The sequence below is a fragment of the Bufo gargarizans genome, chromosome 2 (assembly GCF_014858855.1).
Source record: "Bufo gargarizans isolate SCDJY-AF-19 chromosome 2, ASM1485885v1, whole genome shotgun sequence".
In the NCBI taxonomy this organism is placed as follows: domain Eukaryota; kingdom Metazoa; phylum Chordata; class Amphibia; order Anura; family Bufonidae; genus Bufo; species Bufo gargarizans.
In genome coordinates this window covers 700,849,930-700,875,427 of record NC_058081.1, presented here as the reverse complement: position 1 = coordinate 700,875,427, position 25,498 = coordinate 700,849,930, and the positions used below count along the sequence as shown (strand labels likewise).

Genomic DNA, 25,498 nt, shown 5'->3' with positions numbered 1-25,498 from the left:
TTCTATGTTTCTATGTTTCCTGTACCACTGCTTGAAGAAGGTGTCTTCCAGAAACTGGCAGTAGGACTGGGAGTTGAGCTTGACTCCATCCTCAACCCGAAAAGGCCCCACAAGCTCATCTTTGATGATACCAGCCCAAACCAGTACTCCACCTCCACCTTGCTGGCATCTGAGTCGGACTGGAGCTCTCTGCCCTTTACCAATCCAGCCACGGGCCCATCCATCTGGCCCATCAAGACTCACTCTCATTTCATCAGTCCATAAAACCTTAGAAAAATCAGTCTTGAGATATTTCTTGGCCCAGTCTTGACGTTTCAGCTTGTGTGTCTTGTTCAGTGGTGGTCGTCTTTCAGCCTTTCTTACCTTGGCCATGTCTCTGAGTATTGCACACGTTGTGCTTTTGGGCACTCCAGTGATGTTGCAGCTCTGAAATATGGCCAAACTGGTGGCAAGTGGCATCTTGGCAGCTGCACGCTTGACTTTTCTCAGTTCATGGGCAGTTATTTTGCGCCTTGGTTTTTCCACGCGCTTCTTGCGACCCTGTTGACTATTTTGAATGAAACGCTTGATTGTTCGATGATCACGCTTCAGAAGCTTTGCAATTTTAAGAGTGCTGCATCCCTCTGCAAGATATCTCACTATTTTTGACTTTTCTGAGCCTGTCAAGTCCTTCTTTTGACCCATTTTGCCAAAGGAAAGGAAGTTGCCTAATAATTATGCACACCTGATATAGGGTGTTGATGTCATTAGACCACACCCCTTCTCATTACAGAGATGCACATCACCTAATATGCTTAATTGGTAGTAGGCTTTCGAGCCTATACAGCTTGGAGTAAGACAACATGCATAAAGAGGATGATGTGGTCAAAATACTCATTTGCCTAATAATTCTGCACTCCCTGTATAGGATATATACATACATATTGCTGGCCACATTTGCTTAGTATCCAGGGAGGGCAGGAAAGGAGGCAGCTGTGTGTGGCGCTGTCCTCTTTGTAACGTGTTGTGGTTTTATCTTTATGTAATGTATATCGCTTTGTCATCCATGGTTATCAGTAAAGTACTTTTATTTATAAGTATCTACAATAGTTGTATGTTACTCCCAGTGGCGTAGCGTCGGTTGCCAGCACCCGGGGCAAGCCAAAAATTGCCCCCCAAGCCTATGGGCATGCCTCTTTTAACAGATAATGTAGTCGATCACTTTCAGTCCTACGTAACTCCACAGATAACACAGTGATAACTCTCTGAGTACAAATATTGTGGTAGATGGGTGTGAGGACCCAGAATTCAGAACACACACAGTATGGGTAGGGTACATACATAAAAAAAAAAAAAAAGTCTGAGGCCGTTCTGCGGCAGGGTGGGCCAAATTCTCAATCTCATCCCCCCAACCCTACCATGAAACAGATATTTGGATGGACATTACATACATCGTATTAAATACAGGGAGTGCAGAATTATTAGGCAAATGAGTATTTTGACCACATCATCCTCTTTATGCATGTTGTCTTACTCCAAGCTGTATAGGCTCGAAAGCCTACTACCAATTAAGCATATTAGGTGATGTGCATCTCTGTAATGAGAAGGGGTGTGGTCTAATGACATCAACACCCTATATCAGGTGTGCATAATTATTAGGCAACTTCCTTTCCTTTGGCAAAATGGGTCAAAAGAAGGACTTGACAGGCTCAGAAAAGTCAAAAATAGTGAGATATCTTGCAGAGGGATGCAGCACTCTTAAAATTGCAAAGCTTCTGAAGCGTGATCATCGAACAATCAAGCGTTTCATTCAAAATAGTCAACAGGGTCGCAAGAAGCATGTGGAAAAACCAAGGCGCAAAATAACTGCCCATGAACTGAGAAAAGTCAAGCGTGCAGCTGCCAAGATGCCACTTGCCACCAGTTTGGCCATATTTCAGAGCTGCAACATCACTGGAGTGCCCAAAAGCACAAGGTGTGCAATACTCAGAGACATGGCCAAGGTAAGAAAGGCTGAAAGACGACCACCACTGAACAAGACACACAAGCTGAAACGTCAAGACTGGGCCAAGAAATATCTCAAGACTGATTTTTCTAAGGTTTTATGGACTGATGAAATGAGAGTGAGCCTTGATGGGCCAGATGGATGGGCCCGTGGCTGGATTGGTAAAGGGCAGAGCGCTCCAGTCCGACTCAGATGCCAGCAAGGTGGAGGTGGAGTACTGGTTTGGGCTGGTATCATCAAAGATGAGCTTGTGGGGCCTTTTCGGGTTGAGGATGGAGTCAAGCTCAACTCCCAGTCCTACTGCCAGTTTCTGGAAGACACCTTCTTCAAGCAGTGGTAGAGGAAGAAGTCTGCATCCTTCAAGAAAAACATGATTTTCATGCAGGACAATGCTCCATCACACGCGTCCAAGTACTCCACAGCGTGGCTGGCAAGAAAGGGTATAAAAGAAGAAAATCTAATGACATGGCCTCCTTGTTCACCTGATCTGAACCCCATTGAGAACCTGTGGTCCATCATCAAATGTGAGATTTACAAGGAGGGAAAACAGTACACCTCTCTGAACAGTGTCTGGGAGGCTGTGGTTGCTGCTGCACGCAATGTTGATGGTGAACAGATCAAAACACTGAGAGAATCCATGGATGGCAGGCTTTTGAGTGTCCTTGCAAAGAAAGGTGGCTATATTGGTCACTGATTTGTTTTTGTTTTGTTTTTGAATGTCAGAAATAATATATGGGTATATATTTGTTTTTTGTTAAGTTGCCTAATAATTATGCACAGTAATAGTCACCTGCACACACAGATATCCCCCTAAAATAGCTAAAACTAAAAACAAACTAAAAACTACTTCCAAAAATATTCAGCTTTGATATTAATGAGTTTTTTGGGTTAATTGAGAACATGGTTGTTGTTCAATAATAAAATTAATCCTCAAAAATACAACTTGCCTAATAATTCTGCACTCCCTGTATACAGTAGAATACAGCATCATACCTGTTACATCCAGTGACGTCTCCTGTGATGTAGACTCTTTCCTCAACGTCTTCATTTGGAGATGGGACCGCCATGATACCTTCTTTCAGCCGCTTCTCGTCTGTGCAGAGTTTCACAGAAAAAAAATTGGATTCCTCATTTTACTATCATCCTCTCCTTCCTGGTGTCTCACTGTCATCCTGCTGCCCCCCAATACTGTGCAAGAGCCATACAGATAGTCCTCTATCATAATATTCCCCCTGTCTATTATAATGACCCCCTTTGTATTATTATAATGGCCCCCTCTGTACTATTATTACAAACCGGATTCCCAAAAAGTTGGGACACTATACAAATCGTGAATAAAAACTGAATGCAATGATGTGGAGGTGCCAACTTCTAATATTTTATTCAGAATAGAACATAAATCACGGAACAAAAGTTTAAACTGAGAAAATGTACCATTTTAAGGGAAAAATATGTTGAATCAGAATTTCATGGTGTCAACAAATCCCCAAAAAGTTAGGACAAGGCCATTTTCACCACTGTGTGGCATCTCCCCTTCTTCTTACAACAAACAGACGTCTGGGGACCGAGGAGACCAGTTTCTCAAGTTTAGAAATAGGAATGCTCTCCCATTCTTGTCTAATACAGGCCTCTAACTGTTCCATCGTCTTGGGCCTTCTTTGTTGCACCTTCCTCTTTATGATGCGCCAAATGTTCTCTATAGGTAAAAGATCTGGACTGCAGACTGGCCATTTCAGTACCCGGATCCTTCTCCTACGCAGCCATGATGTTGTGATTGATGGAGAATGTGGTCTGGCATTATCTTGTTGAAAAATGCAGGGTCTTCCCTGAAAGAGATGACGTCTGGATGGGAGCAGATGTTGTTCTAGAACCTGAATATATTTTTCTGCATTGATGGTGCCTTTCCAGACATGCAAGCTGCCCATGCCACACGCACTCATGCAACCCCATACCATCAGAGATGCAGGCTTCTGAACTGAGCGTTGATAACAACTTGGGTTGTCCTTGTCCTCTTTGGTCCGGATGACATGGCGTCCCAGATTTCCAAAAAGAACTTCGAATCGTGACTCGTCTGACCACAGAACAGTCTTCCATTTTGCCACACTCCATTTTAAATGATCCCTGGCCCAGTGAAAACGCCTGAGCTTGTGGATCTTGCTTAGAAATGGCTTCTTCTTTGCACTGTAGAGTTTCAGCTGGCAACGGCGGATGGCACGGTGGATTGTGTTCACTGACAATGGTTTCTGGAAGTATTCCTGAGCCCATTCTGTGATTTCCTTTACAGTAGCATTCCTGTTTGTGGTGCAGTGTCGTTTAACCACTTACCGCTACACTAACGCCGAAAGGCGTCATCTCTGCGGCGCTCCCAGGCTACGCTAACGCCGATTGGCGTCATCTCGCGTGAGCCGAGATTTCCTGTGAACGCGCGTTCACAGGAACGCATAGTGCACAAGTTCATCTGCAGCCTGCCGGCCGCGATCATTGGCTGGCAGGCTGTAGATTTTTGAATCGTCCAATGAAATGGTTATGTCAGACGCTATTTTGAAAATAGCGTCTGATATAACTGCTGCCTGGTCCTCTGGTGGTCCCTTTCGCTTGGATCGACCACCAGAGGACACAGGCAGCTCAGTAAGTAGCACCAAACACCACACTACACATTAGATATTACCCTGTCATTTATTAACCCCTTATTTAGCACCTGATCACCCATATTAGACTCCCTGATCACCCTGATCACCCCCTTGTCCACCCCCCTGTCATTGATCACCCCCCCTGTAAGGGTCCCTCATCCCTGCCAAGTAGTTAGCTACTTGCTAGGTAGTTTAGCGCCCACCGCACCGCACCGCACCGCAGTCACCGATTAGTCGCTGATTAGCGTCATCGCTGTCGCTAATCAGCACTAGTACTATATAGTATCTGTAAGTGATCAATACTGATCGCAATCAGATCTATATCAGTACATTAGGGTCACCTTAGGTTCTACAAAAAACGCAGTGTTCGCCCAATCAGGCCTGATCTTGTGCGCACACTTGCGTTCAGTCCGCCCCGCCGCAGTGACAGAATTTTTTTTTTCTGATCACTGCAAAAACACCGTAAAATCGCTGCGGCGCTATAAAGATCACTTTTGAGCTTTTTGGATCTTTATTAGCGATCGCAGCTTTACTTCGCAAGCACTCCCTTTTACTAAGCAGGTTTGATCTTTTTCCTGGGTAGTCTCAGAGGAATACCCCCTAAATTTAGTGAACCCAAAATGTCAAACAAGGGGTATTCTGCTGAAGAGGCCTACAGGATTCTGGCCGTGATGGATGAAAGCGATGGGGACGCCTCATCCGCTGAATCCAGTGGTTCAGAATATGAACCTGTAGACAGCAGTGGCACTCTAACGGCTAGTGAGGATGACGAGGTAGAGGTCCCTGCTACGGCCAGACGTACCCGATCCCATGTAAGAGTTCTGCCTACCCTGCATGATGATCCTCATTTGCAGCAGAGTGGTGCTAGCACTGATCTTGTTTATGGTGTGGCATACACCAGCAGCGCAGCACAGCCTGGACCTTCTACCAGCACTGCCGTATTCCCTGGTGAAGTGGCGAGCACCAGAAGGGCAGTTCCAGCTGGTACGGTGGCACGTGCAATAACTCCCCTGTCGCAGCCACCGCGTTCACAGGCCCGTAGAACCCTTAGTCTCCCAGAGGTGCTGGCAAATCCTAATTGGCAATCCCCTGATTCCGCCGCACCCGTATTGCCCCCTTTCACCGCCCAGTCTGGAGTTCGCGTGGAGACGGCTCATTTAGGATCGGCCCTTCAGTTTTTTGAGCTGTTCTTCACCGCGGATCTCTATGACCTAGTTGTGGCAGAAACCAACCGCTACGCCACACAGTTTATTACCGCCAATCCGGAAAGCTTCTATGCCCAGCCTTTCCGGTGGAAACCAGTCACCGTTTCCGAGTTTAAATTTTTTTTGGGCCTTCTCCTCAGCATGGGTCTAACTAAAAAAAATGTATTGCGGTCATATTGGTCTAAAGACCCAATACATTTCATGCCCATGTTCTCTGCTGCAATGTCTAGGGCACGTTTTGAGGCCATCATGTGCTTTATGCATTTTACGGACAATAGCACCTGTCATCCAAGAGGCCACCCTGCTTATGACCGGCTCCATAAAATTCGGCCCCTCATAGACCATTTGTCATCCAGATTTGCAGATGCGTATACCCCTAATCAAAACATCTGCATAGACGAGTCCCTAGTACATTTTACCGGGCGCCTTGGCATAAAACAGTACATCCCCAGCAAGCGCGCCCGGTATGGGGTCAAACTGTATAAGCTCTGTGAAAGGGCCACAGGCTATACATATCGTTTTAGGGTCTATGAGGGAAAAGACTCAAAACTGGAGCCGGTCGGATGTCCTGACTACCTGGGGAGCAGTGGCAAGATTGTCTGGGACTTGGTGTCACCCTTACTCCACAAGGGGTACCACTTATACGTGGACAATTTTTACTCAAGCGTGGCCCTCTTTCGGCACTTACATCTAGTCGGAATTCAATGCTGTGGCACCGCGCGACCTAGTCGCCGGGGCTTCCCCCAACGGCTCGTTAGTACCTGACTTGCACGGGGGAGAGGGCTGCCTTGTGTGACCAAGAACTGCTCGCGGTGAAGTGGAGGGACAAGAGGGACGTTTACCTTCTGTCCACCATTCACGCAGACACGACTGTCCAAATTGAACGGGCAACTGGAGTCATTGTGAAACCCCTCTCTGTCCACGACTATAACCTTCACATGGGAGGGGTGGACTTCAATGACCAGATGTTGGCTCCCTATTTAGTTTCCCGCAGAACCAGACGATGGTATAAGAAGGTGTCTGTTTATTTGATCCAATTGGCGATGTACAATAGTTTTGTTCTCTACAGTAAGGCTGGGAGAACAGGATCCTTCCTAAAATTCCAGGAAGAGATCATTTCGGAAATCCTGTATCCAGGAGGGTCCGTGCCCCAAGGCCCTGATGTAGTGAGCCGGCTACATGGCAGACACTTCCCGTCTGTCTATCCTGGTACCCCAACTCAACGTTCCACAAGAAAAAGATGTCGTGTCTGTAGCAGGGGTGGAATAAGGCGTGACACCACCTTTTTTTGTCCTGACTGTCCTGACCAGCCTGCCCTATGCATAGGGGAGTGTTTCCGCAAGTTCCACACTCAGGTACACTATTAGCATAGGGATTGCGTACACAGGACAGGCACACAGGGGTCTTAGGGCCCTTTCACACAGAGCTGCCACAAACCTCTCCTTTCACCTGGGACAAAGTGCATAATGTACTTCGCCGCATCTCTGGGCGATTTGCGCTTTGCACATTGTCCCATGGGGAAGGAGAGGTTTGTTCAATAAAGGTAAAAAAAAACAAACAAAAAAAAAAAATCACCGGTAAGCAAAAAAGTTATTGTTCTGTTTCAAAAGTTTATAAAAGTTAATGTTAATAAATTTATTGCGTTGCGGCCTGGTTTTTTTTTTTTTTTTTTTTTTTTTTTTTTACCTTCTAGGTGGACCAAGCGATCGAGCAGCTGCAGCACTGATGTGCATTCTGACAGAAGCATTGCGCTGCTGTCAGATTACACAAAAGTCAGTGTATGCGGCGCTGCAAGACGAGATTTCTACTCTGCAGTAACAGATATGTTTGCCGAGGCATACGAGCTGAGGAGGAGGCGGCGTTCCTATGCTTTGGCAAACACTTTGTATATATAAAAAAATATAAAAAATCCCGGCAATGATTTATTCATCCACATCGATTGATGTGAATGGAGAAATCGGGTTTGCCAGGGCATACGAGCTAAGTGGGTATGGATGTTGGGCGGAGCTCCTATGTCCTGGCAGACGCCTTTCCCCTCCTTTTTTTTTTGGGCAGAGATTTTTTCATCCACATTGATCGATGCGAATGAAGAAATCTGTGCCGTTCATTTTTTTCTTTCAGCCCAGAGGCTGAACGGGAAAAAAATCTCATTACCTGTATGCTCAATATAAGGAGAATAGCAGAAACTCCTAATGCTGGCCATACATGTAATGATTGCGGAGACCCTCAAATGCCAGGGCAGTGCAAACACCCCACAACTGACCCCATTTCGGAAAGAAGACCCCCCAAGGTATTTGCTGAGGGGCATATTGAGTCCATGAAAGTTTTAAATTTTTGACCCAAGTTAGCGGAAATTGAGACTTTGTGAGAAAAAACTAAAAAAAAATCAATTTCCGCTAACTTATGCCAAAAATGTTTTTTTCTATGAACTCGCCATGCCCCTCATTGAATACCTTGGGGTGTCTTCTTTCCAAAATGGGGTCACATGTGGGGTATTTATACTGCCCTGGCTTTTTAGGGGCCCTAAAGCGTGAGAAGAAGTCTGGGACCGAAATGTCTAAAAATGCCCTCCTAAAAGGAATTTGTGCACCTTTGCGCATCTAGGCTGCAAAAAAGTGTCACACATGTGGTATCGCCGTACTCAGGAGAAGTTGGGGAATGTGTTTTGGGGTGTCATTTTACATATACCCATGCTGGGTGAGATAAATATCTTGGTCAAATGCCAACTTTGTATAAAAAAAATGGGAAATGTTGTCTTTTGCCAAGATATTTCTCTCACCCAGCATGGGTATATGTAAAATGACACCCCAAAACACATTACCCAACTTCTCCTGAGTACGGCGATACCAGATGTGTGACACTTTTTTGCAGCCTAGGTGGGCAAAGGGGCACATATTCCAAAGAGCACCTTTAGGATTTCACCAGCCATTTTTTACAGATTTTGATTTCACACTACTTCTCACGCATATGGTCCCCTAAATTGCCAGGGCAGTATAACTACCCCACAAGTGACCCCATTTTGGAAAGAAGACACCCCAAGGTATTCCGTGAGGGGCATGGCGAGTTCCTAGAATTTTTTATTTTTTGTCACAAGTTAGCGGAAAATGATGATTTTTTTATTTTTATTTTTTTCCTTACAAAGTCTCATATTCCACTAACTTGCGACAAAAAATAAAAATTCTAGGAACTCGCCATGCCCCTCATGGAATACCTTGGGGTGTCTTCTTTCCAAAATGGGGTCACTTGTGGCGTAGTTATACTGCCCTGGCAATTTAGGGGCCCAAATGTGTGAGAAGTAGTTTGAAATCAAAATCTGTAAAAAATGGCTGGTGAAATCCTAAAGGTGCTCTTTGGAATGTGTGCCCCTTTGCCCACCTAGGCTGCCAAAAGGTGTCACACATCTGGTATCGCCGTACTCGGGAGAAGTTGGGGAATGTGTTTTGGGGTGTCATTTTACATATACCCATGCTGGGTGAGAGAAATATCTTGGCAAAAGACAACATTTCCCATTTTTTTATACAAAGTTGGCATTTGACCAAGATATTTATCTCACCCAGCATGGGTATATGTAAAATTACACCCCAAAACACATTCCCCAACTTCTCCCGAGTACGGCGATACCAGATGTGTGACACTTTTTTGCAGCCTAGGTGGGCAAAGGGGCACACATTCCAAAGTGCACCTTTCGGATTTCGCAGGCCATTTTTTACAGATTTTGATTTCACACTACTTCTCACGCATATGGTCCCCTAAATTGCCAGGGCAGTATAACTACCCCACAAGTGACCCCATTTTGGAAAGAAGACACCCCAAGGTATTTCGTGAGGGGCATGGCGAGTTCCTAGAATTTTTTATTTTTTGTCACAAGTTAGTGGAATATGAGACTTTGTAAGAAAAAAATAAAATAAAAAATAAATCATCATTTTCCGCTAACTTGTGACAAAAAATAAAAACTTCTATGAGCTCACTATGCCCATCAGCGAATACCTTAGGGTGTCTACTTTCCGAAATGGGGTCATTTGTGGGGTTTTTCTATTGTCTGGGCATTGTAGAACCTCAGGAAACATGACAGGTGCTCAGAAAGTCAGAGCTGTTTCAAAAAGCGGAAATTCACATTTTTGTACCATAGTTTGTAAACGCTATAACTTTTACCCAAACCATTTTTTTTTTACCCAAACATTTTTTTTTTATCAAAGACATGTAGAACAATAAATTTAGCGAAAAATTTATATATGGATGTTGTTTTTTTTGCAAAATTTTACAATTGAAAGTGAAAAATTTCAATTAATAACAAAAAAAGTAAAAATGTCAGCAGCAATGAAATACCACCAAATGAAAGCTCTATTAGTGAGAAGAAAAGGAGGTAAAATTAATTTGGGTGGTAAGTTGCATGACTGAGCAATAAACTGCTAAAGTTGTGGAGTGCCGATTTGTAAAAAAGGGCCTGGTCACTAGGGGGGTATAAACCTGTGGTCCTTAAGTGGTTAAGGGCCCGGAGATCACGGGCATCCAGTATGGTTTTACGGCCTTGACCCTTACACACAGAGATTGTTCCAGATTCTCTGAATCTTCGGATGATGTTATGCACAGTTGATGATGATAGATGCAAAGTCTTTGCAATTTTTCGCTGGGTAACACCTTTCTGATATTGCTCCACTATCTTTCTGCACAACATTGTGGGAATTGGTGATCCTCTACCCATCTTGGCTTCTGAGAGACACTGCCACTCTGAGAAGCTCTTTTTATACCCAATCATGTTGCCAATTGACCTAATTAGTGTTAATTGGTCTTCCAGCTCTTCGTTATGCTCAAAGTTACTTTTTCCAGCCTCTTATTGCTACTTGTCCCAACTTTTTGGGGATTTGTTGACACCGTGAAAATTTGAATCAACGTATTTTTCCTTTAAAATGATACATTTACTCGGATTAAACGTTTGATCTGTCATCTACGTTCTATTACAAATAAAATATTGACATTTGCCATCTCCACATCATTGCATTCAGTTTGTATTCACAATTTGTTTGTATTATTATTATTAATAATAAATGGCCCCTCTGTATAATTATTATTATTATTATGGTCCCTCTTTATTTTTAGTATAATGGTCCCCTCTTTATTATTAATACAATGGCCCCTCTTTGTTTTTAGTATAGTGGACACTCTTATTAGTATAATGTCCTCGGTCCTCCTCTCTCTGCTCCCCCCCCCCCCCACCCCCATGGTGCCCCCAGTACCTCCGCAATTAAGGTAGGGTACATACATTTAAAAAAAATATATAAATATTTACCTCTCTCCATCAAAGCTTGAGGCGTCCCGGCGCAGGCGGTCAAGAACACATCACCGTGCCCTCCCACGCCGCGTCATCTCGCGAGGTCACAGTGAGGTAATCATGACCTCCTGCATCGCTCTAATGCCTCATGGGCTCCTATGAGGCATAACGAAGGGGACGGGAGTCATAAGCTCCCGTGGTGCTCATTAAATTGCTTGCTGCCTGGCGCCCCCTGCAATTTGGCAACCAGGGCAACCCCCTCCCCACGCTACGCCACTGGTTACTCCCGCCGTGTATAAAGGACTGGAGTGTGTGTATAGGATACACAAAGCAAGTGGGTTAAAGAAAGTCAATAGTCTAGGAATTGAAACTGTTATTATACTGTGAATTTAGGTTTTTACACCTGGAGGTTCAGACTGGCAGCACTGTTTCATCTGAGGCCTAGTGTGAGTGTAATTAATTAAAGCGACCATATTTAAAGGGACACCAGCTAGATACGGCCAATGTGTCTGTTTTTCACGGCCATTTTGTCACACTGTCGTGTGAATGGGCCCTTAAGCCATCAGTATGCCCAGATGCCATTTGGTCATCGTGTCCCTCACTGGCATTACAGAAAGGACACATTGTAAAGCTGGTGGAAAAGCAGGTAGACAACATTAAAGGTATTTGGGTGGTCATAGGGTCTGCAACAAGCCCGTCAGGGGAGTAGAGCATAGGACAGGAGTGGTGGTGGTGCTACTGATGGAAGTAGTAGTACTCATGGTGACAGTCCTCCCTCTGGTGCTCACCTGTCCGTGCATTTGATGGAAGAATGCACCGTTCTTCTTCCCTCAGGGCACACCCTGGATTTGGGGTTCTCCTGCCTGGTGGTGGTTGAGGGTACCCTTGATGTTTGTGGTGTTTGGGGTGCAAGGCAGGGTCCCAGTGCAGGGCAAGACAATGTGGAACTGTAGCAATACAGGTGCTGGTGCATGAAACGATGAGGCCGGTTTTAGTGCAAACAGTTCACTATTTTACTAAGGCAGTTGGGTAGATGGTTCCCAAAGGCACTTGTAAGGCTCCATTCACATGTCCGCAATTAAATTCTGCATTTTGCAGAACTGAATTGCGGACCCATTCATTCCTATGGGGCAGCATGATGTGCTGCCCAAACACGGATTTGCGGATCCGCACTTCCGGGTCCGCACTTCCGTTCCGCAAAAAAATAGAACATGTCCTAACAGGCATATTCTTTTAGTGCCGGCAATGTGCGGTCCGCAAAATGCGGAACGCACATTGCCGCTTTCCATGTTTTGCAGATCCGCAGCTCCGTGTATCCGCAAAACACATTGCGGACGTGTGAATGGAGCCTAAATGTAAGCAGTCTTTACAGGTGGCTTAGACAATTTTGCCAAAAGTTGTGTGTAAGAAAGGGAAGGCAGTATACCAGTCCTCTCCGAGTCTCTCTCTCTCTCCAATTAGACTGTGCAATCTTTTCAGTCCGGCCTGAGGGGTGCACTTTCTCTATCTTTAGATAGAGGGTACTGTGAATGAATATACATTCACAGTTACCTCAGCAGCGTGGAGTCTTTTCAAACAGATGTCTAGTTTGTCCTTTCAATATGGTAAGGGACGTGTGATTTATCTTCCCACCCAAAATGCAGCGAAGTCAATAGCCAAGGTGTAGGTGTTACCTTCTCTTCTCTCAAGGGCTGGCACATATACTGTAGCTCTTCTTGTTGCTTTCAGTTAGATCTGCTGCTCACTCTCTCACAGGCTACACAGCTTCCCACCAGAAGAAGGGGTGGAGTAAGCCTACAGTTACTAAGGTGCTTGCTGGACAGTTAACTCCCTACTTCCCATACACAACCAGTGCAAAGTTGACATCACATTGACCCCCATCATTTTTTGACCCCCAGAATATTTTCGTAGAGGCCTGAACCAGAAAGAACTTGAATAAACTTTGTCTTAAAAAGCAGTGTAATAGTTGTGTTTTTTAAAGAAATTTTGTTTTCTTGAGCTGACAACTCATACTGAAGTCATATAATAATGGTCCCATATCTCTGGTTGATAATCATCCTCTACGTCTGGGGTTCTGTTCGAGGTTGATGACCTTGTTTCTAGTTCTGTTGTTGGCCTAAAGGCATGTATGTATAGTCAAATTACTTTTCCCTGCTACCACCAGGAAACCCAAGTGGGTTGGGTATTGGGAGGGTTGATGTTGCTATGTGGTTGTCCCTTCCCTAGAACAAAAAACATTTGCAGATGATAGATTTCTGCAACCTGTGCTTTGTTCTTCGGGAGACAGCCACCTAGCACCAGCTATTAGCTAGAGTAGCACACACCTGGTGGTAGCTCTCCAAAATTATATTTGTTCAATTTCTGAAGAATGCCAATAGAACTTAATAAAATTGCATTTTGTCGTCCATCTAAATGCCTTTAATGATGTTTCTGGTGGAACACCCTTTGCAGTAGCTTATGAAGAAGCAGCCCCTCTCATAGAGTGGGCTCAAAACATGGTCATAGCCGTGGCAGCATTGTTCATGGCAAATCTACACGCTAATAGTATTAGTCAAAGCTTATGATATAGTGGCCCAGTTTTTACAAATAAGCTAGAGATTCCTTCTCTGTATGACTTGGATCTTTCCAAGCATTCCTTTATTGCACTTACCAAACATGGAGAAGGATCCTTGGTTAACTAAATCCATCTCGAATTGGATAATATTGTAGGTGAGCTGCTTTAGTTTGGCTTTTGGGATTAGATGATATCCTCTAAGGGATGTAGACGCTCAAGGCTCATTAATTTTGAACATTGTGATCTCAGCTGTTCTAGCTACCATAGCTAAAAATAAGAGACATACTAGTTTAATACCGATGTCCCCTAGAGATGAGTCCTTTGTTGTGATCGTACTCAGAAACTCTAATAACAGTTTTACTTCCCTTGTTGAGGAATATTTTGGGCTCAATTGGTTTACAGGACACTGTCTTTTTTGACAATCTGAGGTAAACGTTATTGTCAGTAAGGTTTGGAATAAGTAAGTTCGAAGTTGAATCAAAGATTTAAAGAGCTGAACCTGGACATACCCACATTTCCACCCTGGCAGGCCTCCTGATATTAGTATTGGAGCATTTCATACTCTAATTCTCTCCCTTGCCCTGTGCTGGATCGCGCAGCGCAAGGATTTTTTGGTTTATATTTTTACACTGCTAGTATATTCACTGACGTCTGACAGCTTTAGCACTGCCCTAGCAGTTTTACAGGCTAGGGAAACACTAAAGACGGTCCATTAGTTCCGGTGACGTCACCGGGCTCACATCTGGGCGGAAGCCTCCGCCAAGCAGTCCCTGTGGAGAGCCCAATACGTCACCGGATCTGCAGAAAAAGCCTTTGCCCTGCGCGATTCAGCACAGAGAAAAGGAGAGCATCGGAGCATTTTATGTTTCCTATTAGGGGGGCCGCCTGGGTGAAAATGTGGGCGTGCAATAGTGTAGCAGATTGTGCTATTCCATCCTGTAGTGTCCTGATGCAGTACCACAGCATAGGGTGCTTGAAAATAGTTTACTGTTATTTAAATGTTATTTCATGTTCCAGTATACTGTGTTACACCTGCATAGTTTAGTAAGAATTAGTCGTGGTGAACAATCCTAATGCAGCCCCTATAGGAAGCTAGGAAATGGACTTAGGTCTGCCCCTAGTTGAGTCTAGTGTTAGCTCAGGAAGTAAGAGAAGCTACATGTGCTTACTCCTCAGAGGACTAGGCCCATATCTTAGAGAATCACATCTGCATGGCCGAACACTACAGTCAGTCAGTAAGGTATTCACTGGTCCTGGCCATCCATATTTTAATCTTGTACCCCTCAGCTGTAATTTACAGACAAGTCTGCAAGAACATTATTGTCAGCCTTAGAGCCTTTAAAAAGATACAGATACATGAGTACTACAACCCCCCAACTGTGCTTATATCCTTACATCACTATCAGGGAAGATTTGCACTGTGAATTGTTTGGAACCATCTTCTGATACTATGTATAAACGGGCACTCAAGTCATAAGTTGTTGCATCGAAAAGTTTATATAAAATACCACTATAACATTAAAATAACATTTAAAATACAATTTTAAAACAATTTATATAAAAAAACAATATACTATTCGATTAATTATCGATCGATATTATAGTCGACTTTAGTAGTATATATCGATGTTATGATCGACTCTTGGTCTTAATATGAAATAGTCAGTCTCCAGAAAAATCGATCTCGACTATTTGAAGCATCTCGGGGGTATCGACTATTTGAGAAAAGCCACATTAAATACTGGAGAAGCAGCGAAGCACAAAAGCTTTAGATGACTTTAAAGCAATCTTTTCTGATAATCTTCCCAATGTTGGCATACAAAACCACTCGTGCTTTATTTCTTAGCAGCTTGATAGGAGAAAAGTAAGCAGCCTCTTTACTATGTCTTCACCACTGTCGGTGATTCATCAGCCACTGATGAAGAGGTGTGTAAACCTCGAAACGCGTATGGCATTTCTGACAATTTAACTACAGTACTTACAGACTTCAATCCGAAGGAAACAGCGCGCTGCATCTGTAAAGAGGTGACGTATAGAAACCACATGGGACGCCACGTGAGACGCCACCAGGTACGTGATCACCATTTGAATAATCGGGATCACCATTCGAAAGTTTTGAGAGATTCAACTGAAGCTAATGGGAAAAGAAAATATCGCTGATTTAGCATGCGGTCTATTCTGTCGAATTAAAATCACCGACAGTGGTGAAGACATAGTAAAGAGGCTGCTTACCTTTCTCCTATCAAGCTGCTAAGAAATAAAGCACGAGTGGTTTTGTATGCCAACATTGGGAACATTATCAGAAAAGATTGCTTTAAAGTCATCTAAAGCTTTTGTGCTTTGCTGCTTCTCCAGTATTTTATGTGGCTTTTCTCAAAAAGTCGATACCCCTGAGATGCTTCAAATAGTCGATGCTCTTGAGATCGATTTTTCTGGAGACTGACTATTTCATATTAAGACCAAGAGTCGATCATAACATCGATATATACTACTAAAGTCGACTATAATATCGATCGATAATTAATCGAATATTATATTGTTTTTTTATATAAATTGTTTTAAAATGGTATTTTAAATGTTATTTTAATGTTATAGTGCTATATTTATATAAACTTTTCGATGCAACAACTTATGACTTGAGTGCCCATTTATACATATATTCACTTTCTCTTTGTTTATTGGGGTAAACATTAACGTGAGCACCTGATTCCATTCGGTATGGAGGTGAGCCGCCTTATTCTCACTTTTCAATCTTCTGATACTGTTGGATGTACTACAGCTCCCAATCTGCACTGACCCCAGCACCAATCGCCATCCACAGCACCTACATCTCCTGCCTTGCACCAGTATAATACACATAACATGAAGGGCACCCCAACTACCATCCGGCAGGAGCCCTGACATCAGGGTGTGCTCTGAGGGAAGAAAGGATGTTCCTGGAATAAATCTTTTTATTGTTTAACCCCCTTAAGGACACAGCCTTATTTCACCTTAGGACCAGGCCATTTTTTGCGAATCTGACCAGTGTCACTTTAAGTGGTGATAACTTTAAAACGCTTTGACTTATCCAGGCCATTCTGAGATAGTTTTTTCGTCACATATTGTAGTTCATGACACTGGTAAAATGAAGTCCCACAAATTATTTTTTATTTATTAAAAAATACCAAATTTACCAGAAATAAAAAGAAAATTGCAAATTTCCAAGTTTCAATTTCTCTACTTCTATAATACATAGTAATACTTCCAAAAATAGTTATTACTTTACATTCCCCATATGTCTACTTCATGTTTGGATCATTTTGGGAATGATATTTTCTTTTTGGGGGATGTTACAAGGCTTAGAAGTTTAGAAGCAAATCTTTAAATTTTTCAGAAATTTTCAAAAACCCAATTTTTAGGGACCAGTTCAGGTCTGAAGTCACTTTGCGAGGCTTACATAATAGAAACCACCCCTCAAGAAATTACACCCCTCAAGGTATTCAAAACTGATTTTACAAACGTTGTTAACCCTTTAGGTGTTCCACAAGAATTCATGGAAAATAGAGATATAATTTCAAAATTTCCCTTTTTTGGCAGATTTTCCATTTTAATATTTTTTTCCAGTTACAAAGCAAGGGTTAACAGCCAAACAAAACTCAATATTTATGGCCCTGATTCTGTAGTTTACAGAAACACCCCATAAGTGGTCGTAAACTGCTGTACGGGCATATACAATATGTTGATCAGATGTTACAGATGTTGTGCTTTTTCATAAGTTTAAACAGTTATACTTACTTATTTTAGTTATAATGAGTATTCATTGCCTTTAAGAGCAATGTTGATTTATATTCACTGTTTTGTATGAAGTTTCATGTAGGCCAAAGTAAGTCCATGAGAAGATTACTGTGCCGTTCAAAAGCTACTGTTATTGTAACAATATATTATACATTTAGAAAGTTAGAAGATACACCGCACCTGCAGATTCAGAGGCTTCATTGTTTTTCCTATCTGAACATGAATTCCACAGTGTGAGAATGGTCTAGATGTTCCTCAAAGTATATATTCATGTATCAAAGTTTGTCCCTCAGCCCTGAGACAAGGCCTCTAGATGTCAGAGGTGTGAAGTAGTGAAAATATTAGGCATGTATGAGTTAACCCTTAATGGTATGATGCTTATTACTTATACAACAGTGCCATCTAGATATAAGCGGTTAATACTACATCAGTAGCAAAATTGCATTCTGGGTAGTATTATGACGCCATGCTCCTTATCCATGCACACACCCCTCCAACAATGATTGGAAAGTTCCAAACTCGGAGGGCGTGTTCATCTGATAAGTTTTGGGTTAAGAAACCAGTTACCAGAAAGAAGAAAAAAAGGAGAAAAACAAAAAAAAGAGAAACAAACATTTGGATTATAGATCTCTGGAGAATCATTTGGATTATCGGGAAAAACTCTTGAGAGCTGGCTGCCCCAAGACTCTGCACATCACTTGACCATTGGGTAATGTATATTTTGTTTTATGTAGTATTGATTTAAATTAATTGGCTTGATACTTAGCCAGATACCCGCTCACTTGCGGACGTGTAACGTTAGTTGCTACATCAGTATTTTCTCTGATTTCAGTTACGATGCATATAACTGAAACAAGGGGATAATATTGGAGAAACTCTTTGTTGGGAATCTTTGTATTCCATAGTTTGATATCAAGCCAATAATTTATACGTTTTGTTGCAATACTACCATTATCTGAAAGATTGGTCATCATTTTTGGGCGGAGCAAGGGCTCGTATCTGTCATCTTCTTGATTGAGTTTTCCGCATAATCCATTGATTGTATATCTCTCACAGATTTAAAGCTGTATTGCATAATATTCTTATGTTGGTTGAGTAGTGTTTTGGTGGTATCATATAGTGGTGAATTCTGGGTACTGCATATCATTGTATATTATTGAAATTTATGTTGATTCATTTTTGATTGTATTTAACCTATTGTATAATAAACCATTTATATTTTTGCATAGCGCTTGTACCCTGTTTTACTGATTGCACAAAATAATCAGGTTCTTGATTGAACTCTTTGAGATGTTTATGTCAATCTCACGGGTCAATATAGTTTGCATAATTTTTCTTTTGACCCGATAATTTTTTTTTTATATTTATATAAAGCATTTGCTTTATATACCCGACACAGAAAATGAAGCAGGCACATGTCAACGGAAACATAGTAGTAACTATGCTAAATCACAGAATATGTGTATGAATTCCAGGTCCTGAAAAATTTGTCAGCGTCATACATAGATGTACATGAACCAAAGAAATTCAAGATGTCTTGGAAAAGTGCAATGTAGGGAGAGGAGGGTAGATGAACATGAACCAACATTACGTCCACTCCTTGACACCCACCATTTACAGTAACATTATAGGGGTGGAGAACCGGTCCACATCCCAACAGAGCCTAGATTCCCAGGGTTTCTCTATGATTTTTCCAAGGATACCACAGCTTAACAAACCGGTCGTGTTTCCTAGCTGCCCAGCCAACCAATTCCTCCATTTTATATATCTGGTTGATCCTATCAAACAATTGCTCAAGAGATGGGGGTTCTGTGCGAAGCCAATTAAGGGGAATTAGAAGGCAAACCACTTGTACTAGGAGAGCAGGCAGGTTGGATGCGGATGGTGCCCATGAGTCATTAGGCAGCAACAGTAGGACTGTCTCCGGGGTTAGTTTTATGTGTGTAGCGCAAATCTGGTTGACCCTTTCCTCTACCAATCTCCAGAATCCCTGTATGGCGGAACAATCCCAAAATACATGCAGAAAAGATCCAGTCTCTTGATGACATCTCCAGCATCTATCACTGTGGGTTAGACCAAATTGGAATAGCTTTTTTGGATAATTGTACCATATAGTTAGTACCTTGTATGAGTGTTCTTGTATGCGCACACATTTATAAAACCCATGGGACCTAAGGCGAATTGTGACCATCTCCGGCTCCGTAAAGGACCTTTGTAGTTTCTTCTCCCAGCCCCCAATAAACGCAGGTCGTGGCGTCTGAGAGGTAGATAGAAAAGAGTGGTACAGAAAAGAAAGCAATCTAGGTCGGTTAGATAGAGGGTTTAGGGCATTTTCCAGCCAAGTCGGGTCCCCTTGTTCTGTGCTCAATGGTATGATCTTCTTGAGAGAGCAGGAGAACTTGTGTATTTCCAGTAAATTTCCTAAAGGTAAAACCAGTGAGCAATAACGTGAGACATTTTTCTCCGAGCCCATATCTGAGAGAATATCTCTGATAGTCTTATCTTTAAGTTTAACCCAGAAGCTAGAGGCGTTACCCCCTTGATGGTAGGACATAGTAAAGGAGTAAATGGCCTGGTAAGTAGATTGGAGGGGTTGACATGATCGGGGTTAGATCCAGTAGGGAGCAGAAAGTGGTATATATACCCCTCATAAGACCTGAAATTGTGTTTTTTGGAGTGGCAATGACCCATAGGCTGGCCATCTGTTGGTCATTTAGTGTAGCCCAATGGACCGTGTTATGTCACACATAATGAGATCCACCTCTTCATTTGAGTCGCTTTGTAATATGTCAGTGTATCTGGCAGACCAAAGCCCCCAAGAGAGCGAGGGAGAATAAGAGCAGTGTGAGATATCCTGGGTTTCTTTGTCTGCCACAAAAAAATATTGCATATTGAATATTCAGATGGTCTTTGAGTTGCTTACGTAGAGTCTACAGATCTGTATGTGCATGAGCAAGTTTAGATCTTTTCTGAATCATTTCAATGGTGGAGATTTGGATTAAGAGGGAATTTAGAATTTTTGGGTGTTCATTCTTGATTTTGGAGCCGTGGCCTATGAATTCTCCCCTTACGAAAGCCTTGTGAGCCTCCCAAGTAATTGGGACCGATGTGTCCTCTGGGAGGTTCTCTTTGAAATAATTCTGTAGTCTTTGGGAGAGAGCTGCTACATCTGATGTTTTGTCCAAAAGTGTTTCGTTCAGTCTCCATACCCATTCTGTTTCAGGTAAATTCATAAAAGAGACCGTTGCTGATACTGGTGAATGATCGGACACTGTTATAGCTCCTATGCCCACCTTTTTAACTGCGCTGACTGGGCTATTGGGGACAAGGATATAATCTAATCTCTGAAATGAAAAATGAGCTGAAGACTGGAACGAATAGTCCCTCGAGGATGGGTTATGGAGTCTCCATGAGTCAGCTAGAGACATGTCTCTAAGTGTCTTGTGAATATCACTCAAAGATTTTTGAGAGTGTACCGAGGTGCCTGTGGAGGATTCTGCTCCAATAGCGGGTTTAGGGCAATGTTAAGATCACCCCCCACCAGTACTACGGCTTCCGCCAACTGTTTAAGCCTAATGAGGCTGTTTATGATCCATTTAGATTGACCCTTGTTTGGGGCGTAAAGACAAGCCAAAGTGAGGTTAAGGTTTCCCAACTGACTCTTCACAAACAGAAACCTCCCATCTGCGTCCTCTAAAATCAATGTGGAAGTGAATGGGACATTTTTGCCTATGCTTACTCCTCTGGAGGCCTACACAAAGGTACTATGATACCATTGATTATATTGATGCTGAGGGAACCTGGGGACACGACCAGCGCGAAGGTGTGTTTTTTGTAGGAAACCCCCGCTTTTTCTTTTCTTAACATGGTAAGGACTTGCGACCTCTTCTGGGGGGTGTTCATCCCCTTTACATTGAATGATGTGAATGTGATGTCAGCCATCATCTATAGTTTTTTTCGGGAACAATGTGCCTATAGCCCGCTGATTCCTAACCATAACCAAGCAATATGGGGTAAAAAAGAGACAATGCAACAGCACCCTGCATACCAGATAAAGTACAATAATGCCATAGTCGCAAAAATATTATAGTGCTAATGCTACGCTTATTTATAAAGCGAGATGCTTGGCAAATGCATTTTGTACAAAACCATCTGAGCCCGTCTGCCGAACGTCAAGGCGATCTCAACACTAAATACTACCTGTTATGCGCCATAATGGCCACCATAAACTTCAGGAAGTGTTGGATCCACATGCATGCTGGGTCCACTGTGCCTTTTACCATTTTTGGTGCCATAATGGCCTTCATTACTTTATAAATAAGCGTAGCATTACCACTATAATATTTTTTGTGACTATGGCATTATTGGACTTTATCTGGTATGCAGGGTGCTGTTGCATTGTCTCTTTTTTTCTCTATGTCTTTAGCCATGGTAGCGTGCACCTGCGCATTGGGATGTGCTGACTAACCCCCTTTTCTTTGCAAGCAATATGGGGTAGTATGTGATAGACCCATAACTAACAACAAAACCGTATAATACATATAAAACATACAGTGTAAAACTTCAATTAACGAGTAAGCTCCTCGTCTTCTAGAGCCAAGGAGGTGGGTTATGGGTGTAGGAGGACTTAGCAAAGTAATTCCTTAACTGGTTCCACAGACCAGCAAATAGTGAATAAACATGACATATAATTCGAGCCCAATAATATTAGCCCCACGCAATCCATAGGGCTAGCTGGCTATATATACAGTATATATACCATGGTGAAAACTAGAACCAATACAAGGCAATCTATGACCGCCACATGATCCCCAAGAGAAGGGAACAACAAGTCTGCCAGTTGTGAAGAGATTGAAGTTAAGTTAGGAGGTGACATAGAAAATAAAACAGATCAAACAGAGGCAGACAGTGTGACCCATAGTTACGGGCAAATTAGGAGAAAACGTCCCCACATATACTTCACTTCTGGTCAGCCCACCGGTTTCCTCAGGCTCGACGATTTAGATCTGCAGACTTCTGACCATTTGGTTGTTTTTGGTAGAGGAGGGAGTTGAGGGTGCTGCAAGGCTTGTGGTATCCATGAGGGAATGTCCATAGGATCAATGCTGAGCAGAGGCCAGACTGCGTCCAGGTCTGCTGGAGATTTGATTTACATCTCTTGCCCGCTATGGTCGCTTGCAATCCAAAGGGGAAAAGCCACCTATAAGCGATCTTCTGTGACCTGAGGTAGTTACATAGAGGTTTAAGTAGCCTTTTCAGCAAAGTGGAGGGAGCGATGTCTTGAAAAAATGAGACGCGATGGCCTTTATAAGTCAAGTCCACACGTTCTCTGGCACCCTTCAGGATAGCTGCTGTGTCCACATAACTGAGGAGCCCGCATACCACGTCCCTTGGCGGCTCTCCTTCCTTGGGAGGGGATCTCAGGGATCTATGTACTCTCTCTATAATGATAGAGTGAGTCCTCGCGTCTTCCATGATAACACTAAAGAGGCGCAATATGGCGTCCGACAGTTATTCATGAGGTATTGTTTCAGGTAAGCCTTTTACACGCACATTTTTACGGCGGCTCCTGTTCTCTTGATCCTCAATTAGCATGACAGCTGTAGATATGGCTTCATTGTGAGCTGCAATACTATTCGCCATGGCCTCACTGTGCGCCACCTGTAGATTGTCCTCCACCCTGTGGCCTATATGCCTCACCTCCGCTTTAATGTCTGCCAATTCCCACATTACCGGGGCAAGGGCCCCTTATAAGGTTTGTTTAAAGTACCTCTTTGAAAAGGTTGCTGTGTCCGCAGACTGACCCTCGTCTTCCTGTTCAGCAGCTCTGTAGTTTCGGAGATGCTGTGGGGGCCCGGCGCCATCTTGGATTAATGCGCCGAGGACTCCAGTGGCTTCTTTTTCAGAAATTGTGCCATATCCGCTTGAGTTTTCTTTGGCCTACTAAGTTCAGGGCCATCTCTGGGACGATCTCTGCCGAATTTCACCATACTGAGGGGCTCTAGATTGCACTGTGATGCTGGTCTGTGTGACGGGAGCTGTAGCTCAGGCGTCCATCTTGCTACCCAGTTAGGCTTGGCCCCCCGAAGAAAGGATGTTCCAACCTACCACTGCACAGCCCTAGGAGATCATCGGTGTGAGGATTGCTACTAGGTTAACAATCCTGGCTCTGCTTTTGTAAGAGGTTAGGTGTGGTCTGGTCCCACCCCTACCTTAAATGAGTCTAGACTAGATTTATTAGAGGAAGGAAGCAGTGACCTATGATTCCTCCTCTTAGGCATCAAGCTACAGAGACTCACAGATATCTGCATGATCTACAGAAGTAGAAAGGAAAAAGACAAAGGAGAGAACTAGAGAACCTAGAATTTGCAAGGCTAATCACTGGAGTCAGTAAGGTAGCCTGCTACCAAAAGCTGCTAAGACTTTACTGCTGTGAAGGACACTGTTAAAACATCCTTCACACCTGGACATGGCTTGGCCAATCGTATTACTAAAACCCTGTATCCCGCAGTGGACACTACAGCCACCAATGAAAGAGTACAATTGCTCTCTATAGCTACTACTGGAGGAGACTTTAGAGAGAGAGGACCATCTCACCCATCCTTGCCTAAATCCATACATTGTTATCTGGGAAGAAGTTCACTTTATACAGCTGCAACTGAGTCTCCTATAATTGTATGTACTACAACTCCTATTTTGCACTGCAAAAAAGAGATGTTTATTTTGTTATATGCCACCAGTTGCACTCTACACTCACTGCCTTACAGAAACACTTAATATTATAGGCACCCCAACTACCAGAAGCCCCTAAATCAGGGGATGCCCCCTCTTTTCACCATCCCTAGGGAGCAACAGTCTGAGGGAAGCCACTGTGATAGATTGTGATAGCCAGAGCCACTACCACTCTTGTCCTCTGCTCCGGCCCCTCAGAGGCTCGCTGCACATCCATCACTAGCCTCTGTTAAAAAAAGACCCCCCAGGGAGGTCCTATGGCAGGGATGGCCAACCTGCGGCTCTCCAGCTGTTGCAAAACTACAACTCCCAGCATGCAAAGACTGCCTACAGCTATCAGCCTACAGCAGGGCATGGTGGGAATTGTAGTTTTACAACAGCTGGAGAGCCGCAGGTTGGCCAGCCCTGTCCTATGGCATCACTGCCCAAAGGCAGAGAGGGCGTTGTAGTCTTTAGTAAAATGGCCACCCTGCCAGCAAGAAGACGAGCGATCTGCTGTTCTCCTGCTGGCAGGGCTTTTTTCGATTGAGGATTTCCTCTGTCCCCAGACGCTGTGTTTGGTGGGTAGCTCAAAAAAGGAGGAAGTTGCAGCCCAAAAGCAGTTCAAGCAGCTCACGAGAGGAAAGGGTTAAGCATTTAGGGGGAGGATGACGAGGTTCGGATCATCATGTGACTCCTCTCTGTTCTGTGTTCACTGCAGAGGCCTGCCAGAGACAGTGTTCCAGCCGGCGGCTGCTGCTAGGTAGGACTGCTAGAGAGGGGGAGTGGGATACGTTCCATCCTTCCATGATAGGTAAATGTCTGGAGTCATCCTGGCGTTTACCTCTGATGGAAGCCTCTAAACGAGATGTGAACTGAGCCTAAGGTTAGTTTCACACTAGCGTTAAAATCTTCCGGCAGAGGAACACACTGCTGGAGTTCATCGTATCCGGCATAGCCAGAAAGGACCAGAGCACTGCCAGGCCTCATTGACTATAATGGGACCCGGCGGGGACCTGGCCTATTTCCGGCAGTAGTGCCAGGAATCAGCCGGACAAAAAATGCTGCAAGGACCAGTTTTTGTCTGGCAGAGTCCCAGTTAGAAGAGTCAGATATAGTCCGTCTACGCACAAACAGTTCAGATGGAGGGGTTATGCCTGCGAAACCGAGACTCAGCATTTGTGGCTCACTCTGGTTTCCCCTTTTCTGAGAAATCTGCGGAGCGTGCCAGAGTCCTGTTCATTTCATAATATTTCAAAAAATGTGTGTGAGGAGATATTATCTCAGACACTTAGGGCGATTATACAGGAGCTCTGTGTCTAACAGAAGCTCTCGGTTTCTTTCTAAAAATATATATACTAGCAGAATTAC

The 25,498-nt window shown here is 43.5% G+C and overlaps 1 protein-coding gene across 2 annotated transcripts in view; it reads left to right on the top strand.

Annotated features, from left to right (window-relative positions):
* TMEM269 (transmembrane protein 269) overlaps positions 1–25,498 on the top strand; it is a 132,634-nt gene that overhangs the window by 23,340 nt on the left and 83,796 nt on the right. Inside the window, exon 1 of one of the 2 annotated variants that reach the window (XM_044282436.1) lies at positions 24,876–24,890. The exons of the other annotated variant lie outside the window; for it this stretch is intronic. The gene's annotated coding sequence lies outside the window, so the exon portion shown is untranslated. Of the gene's footprint in view, positions 1–24,875; positions 24,891–25,498 lie in introns of those variants that run through there. 2 annotated transcript variants of the gene reach the window in all.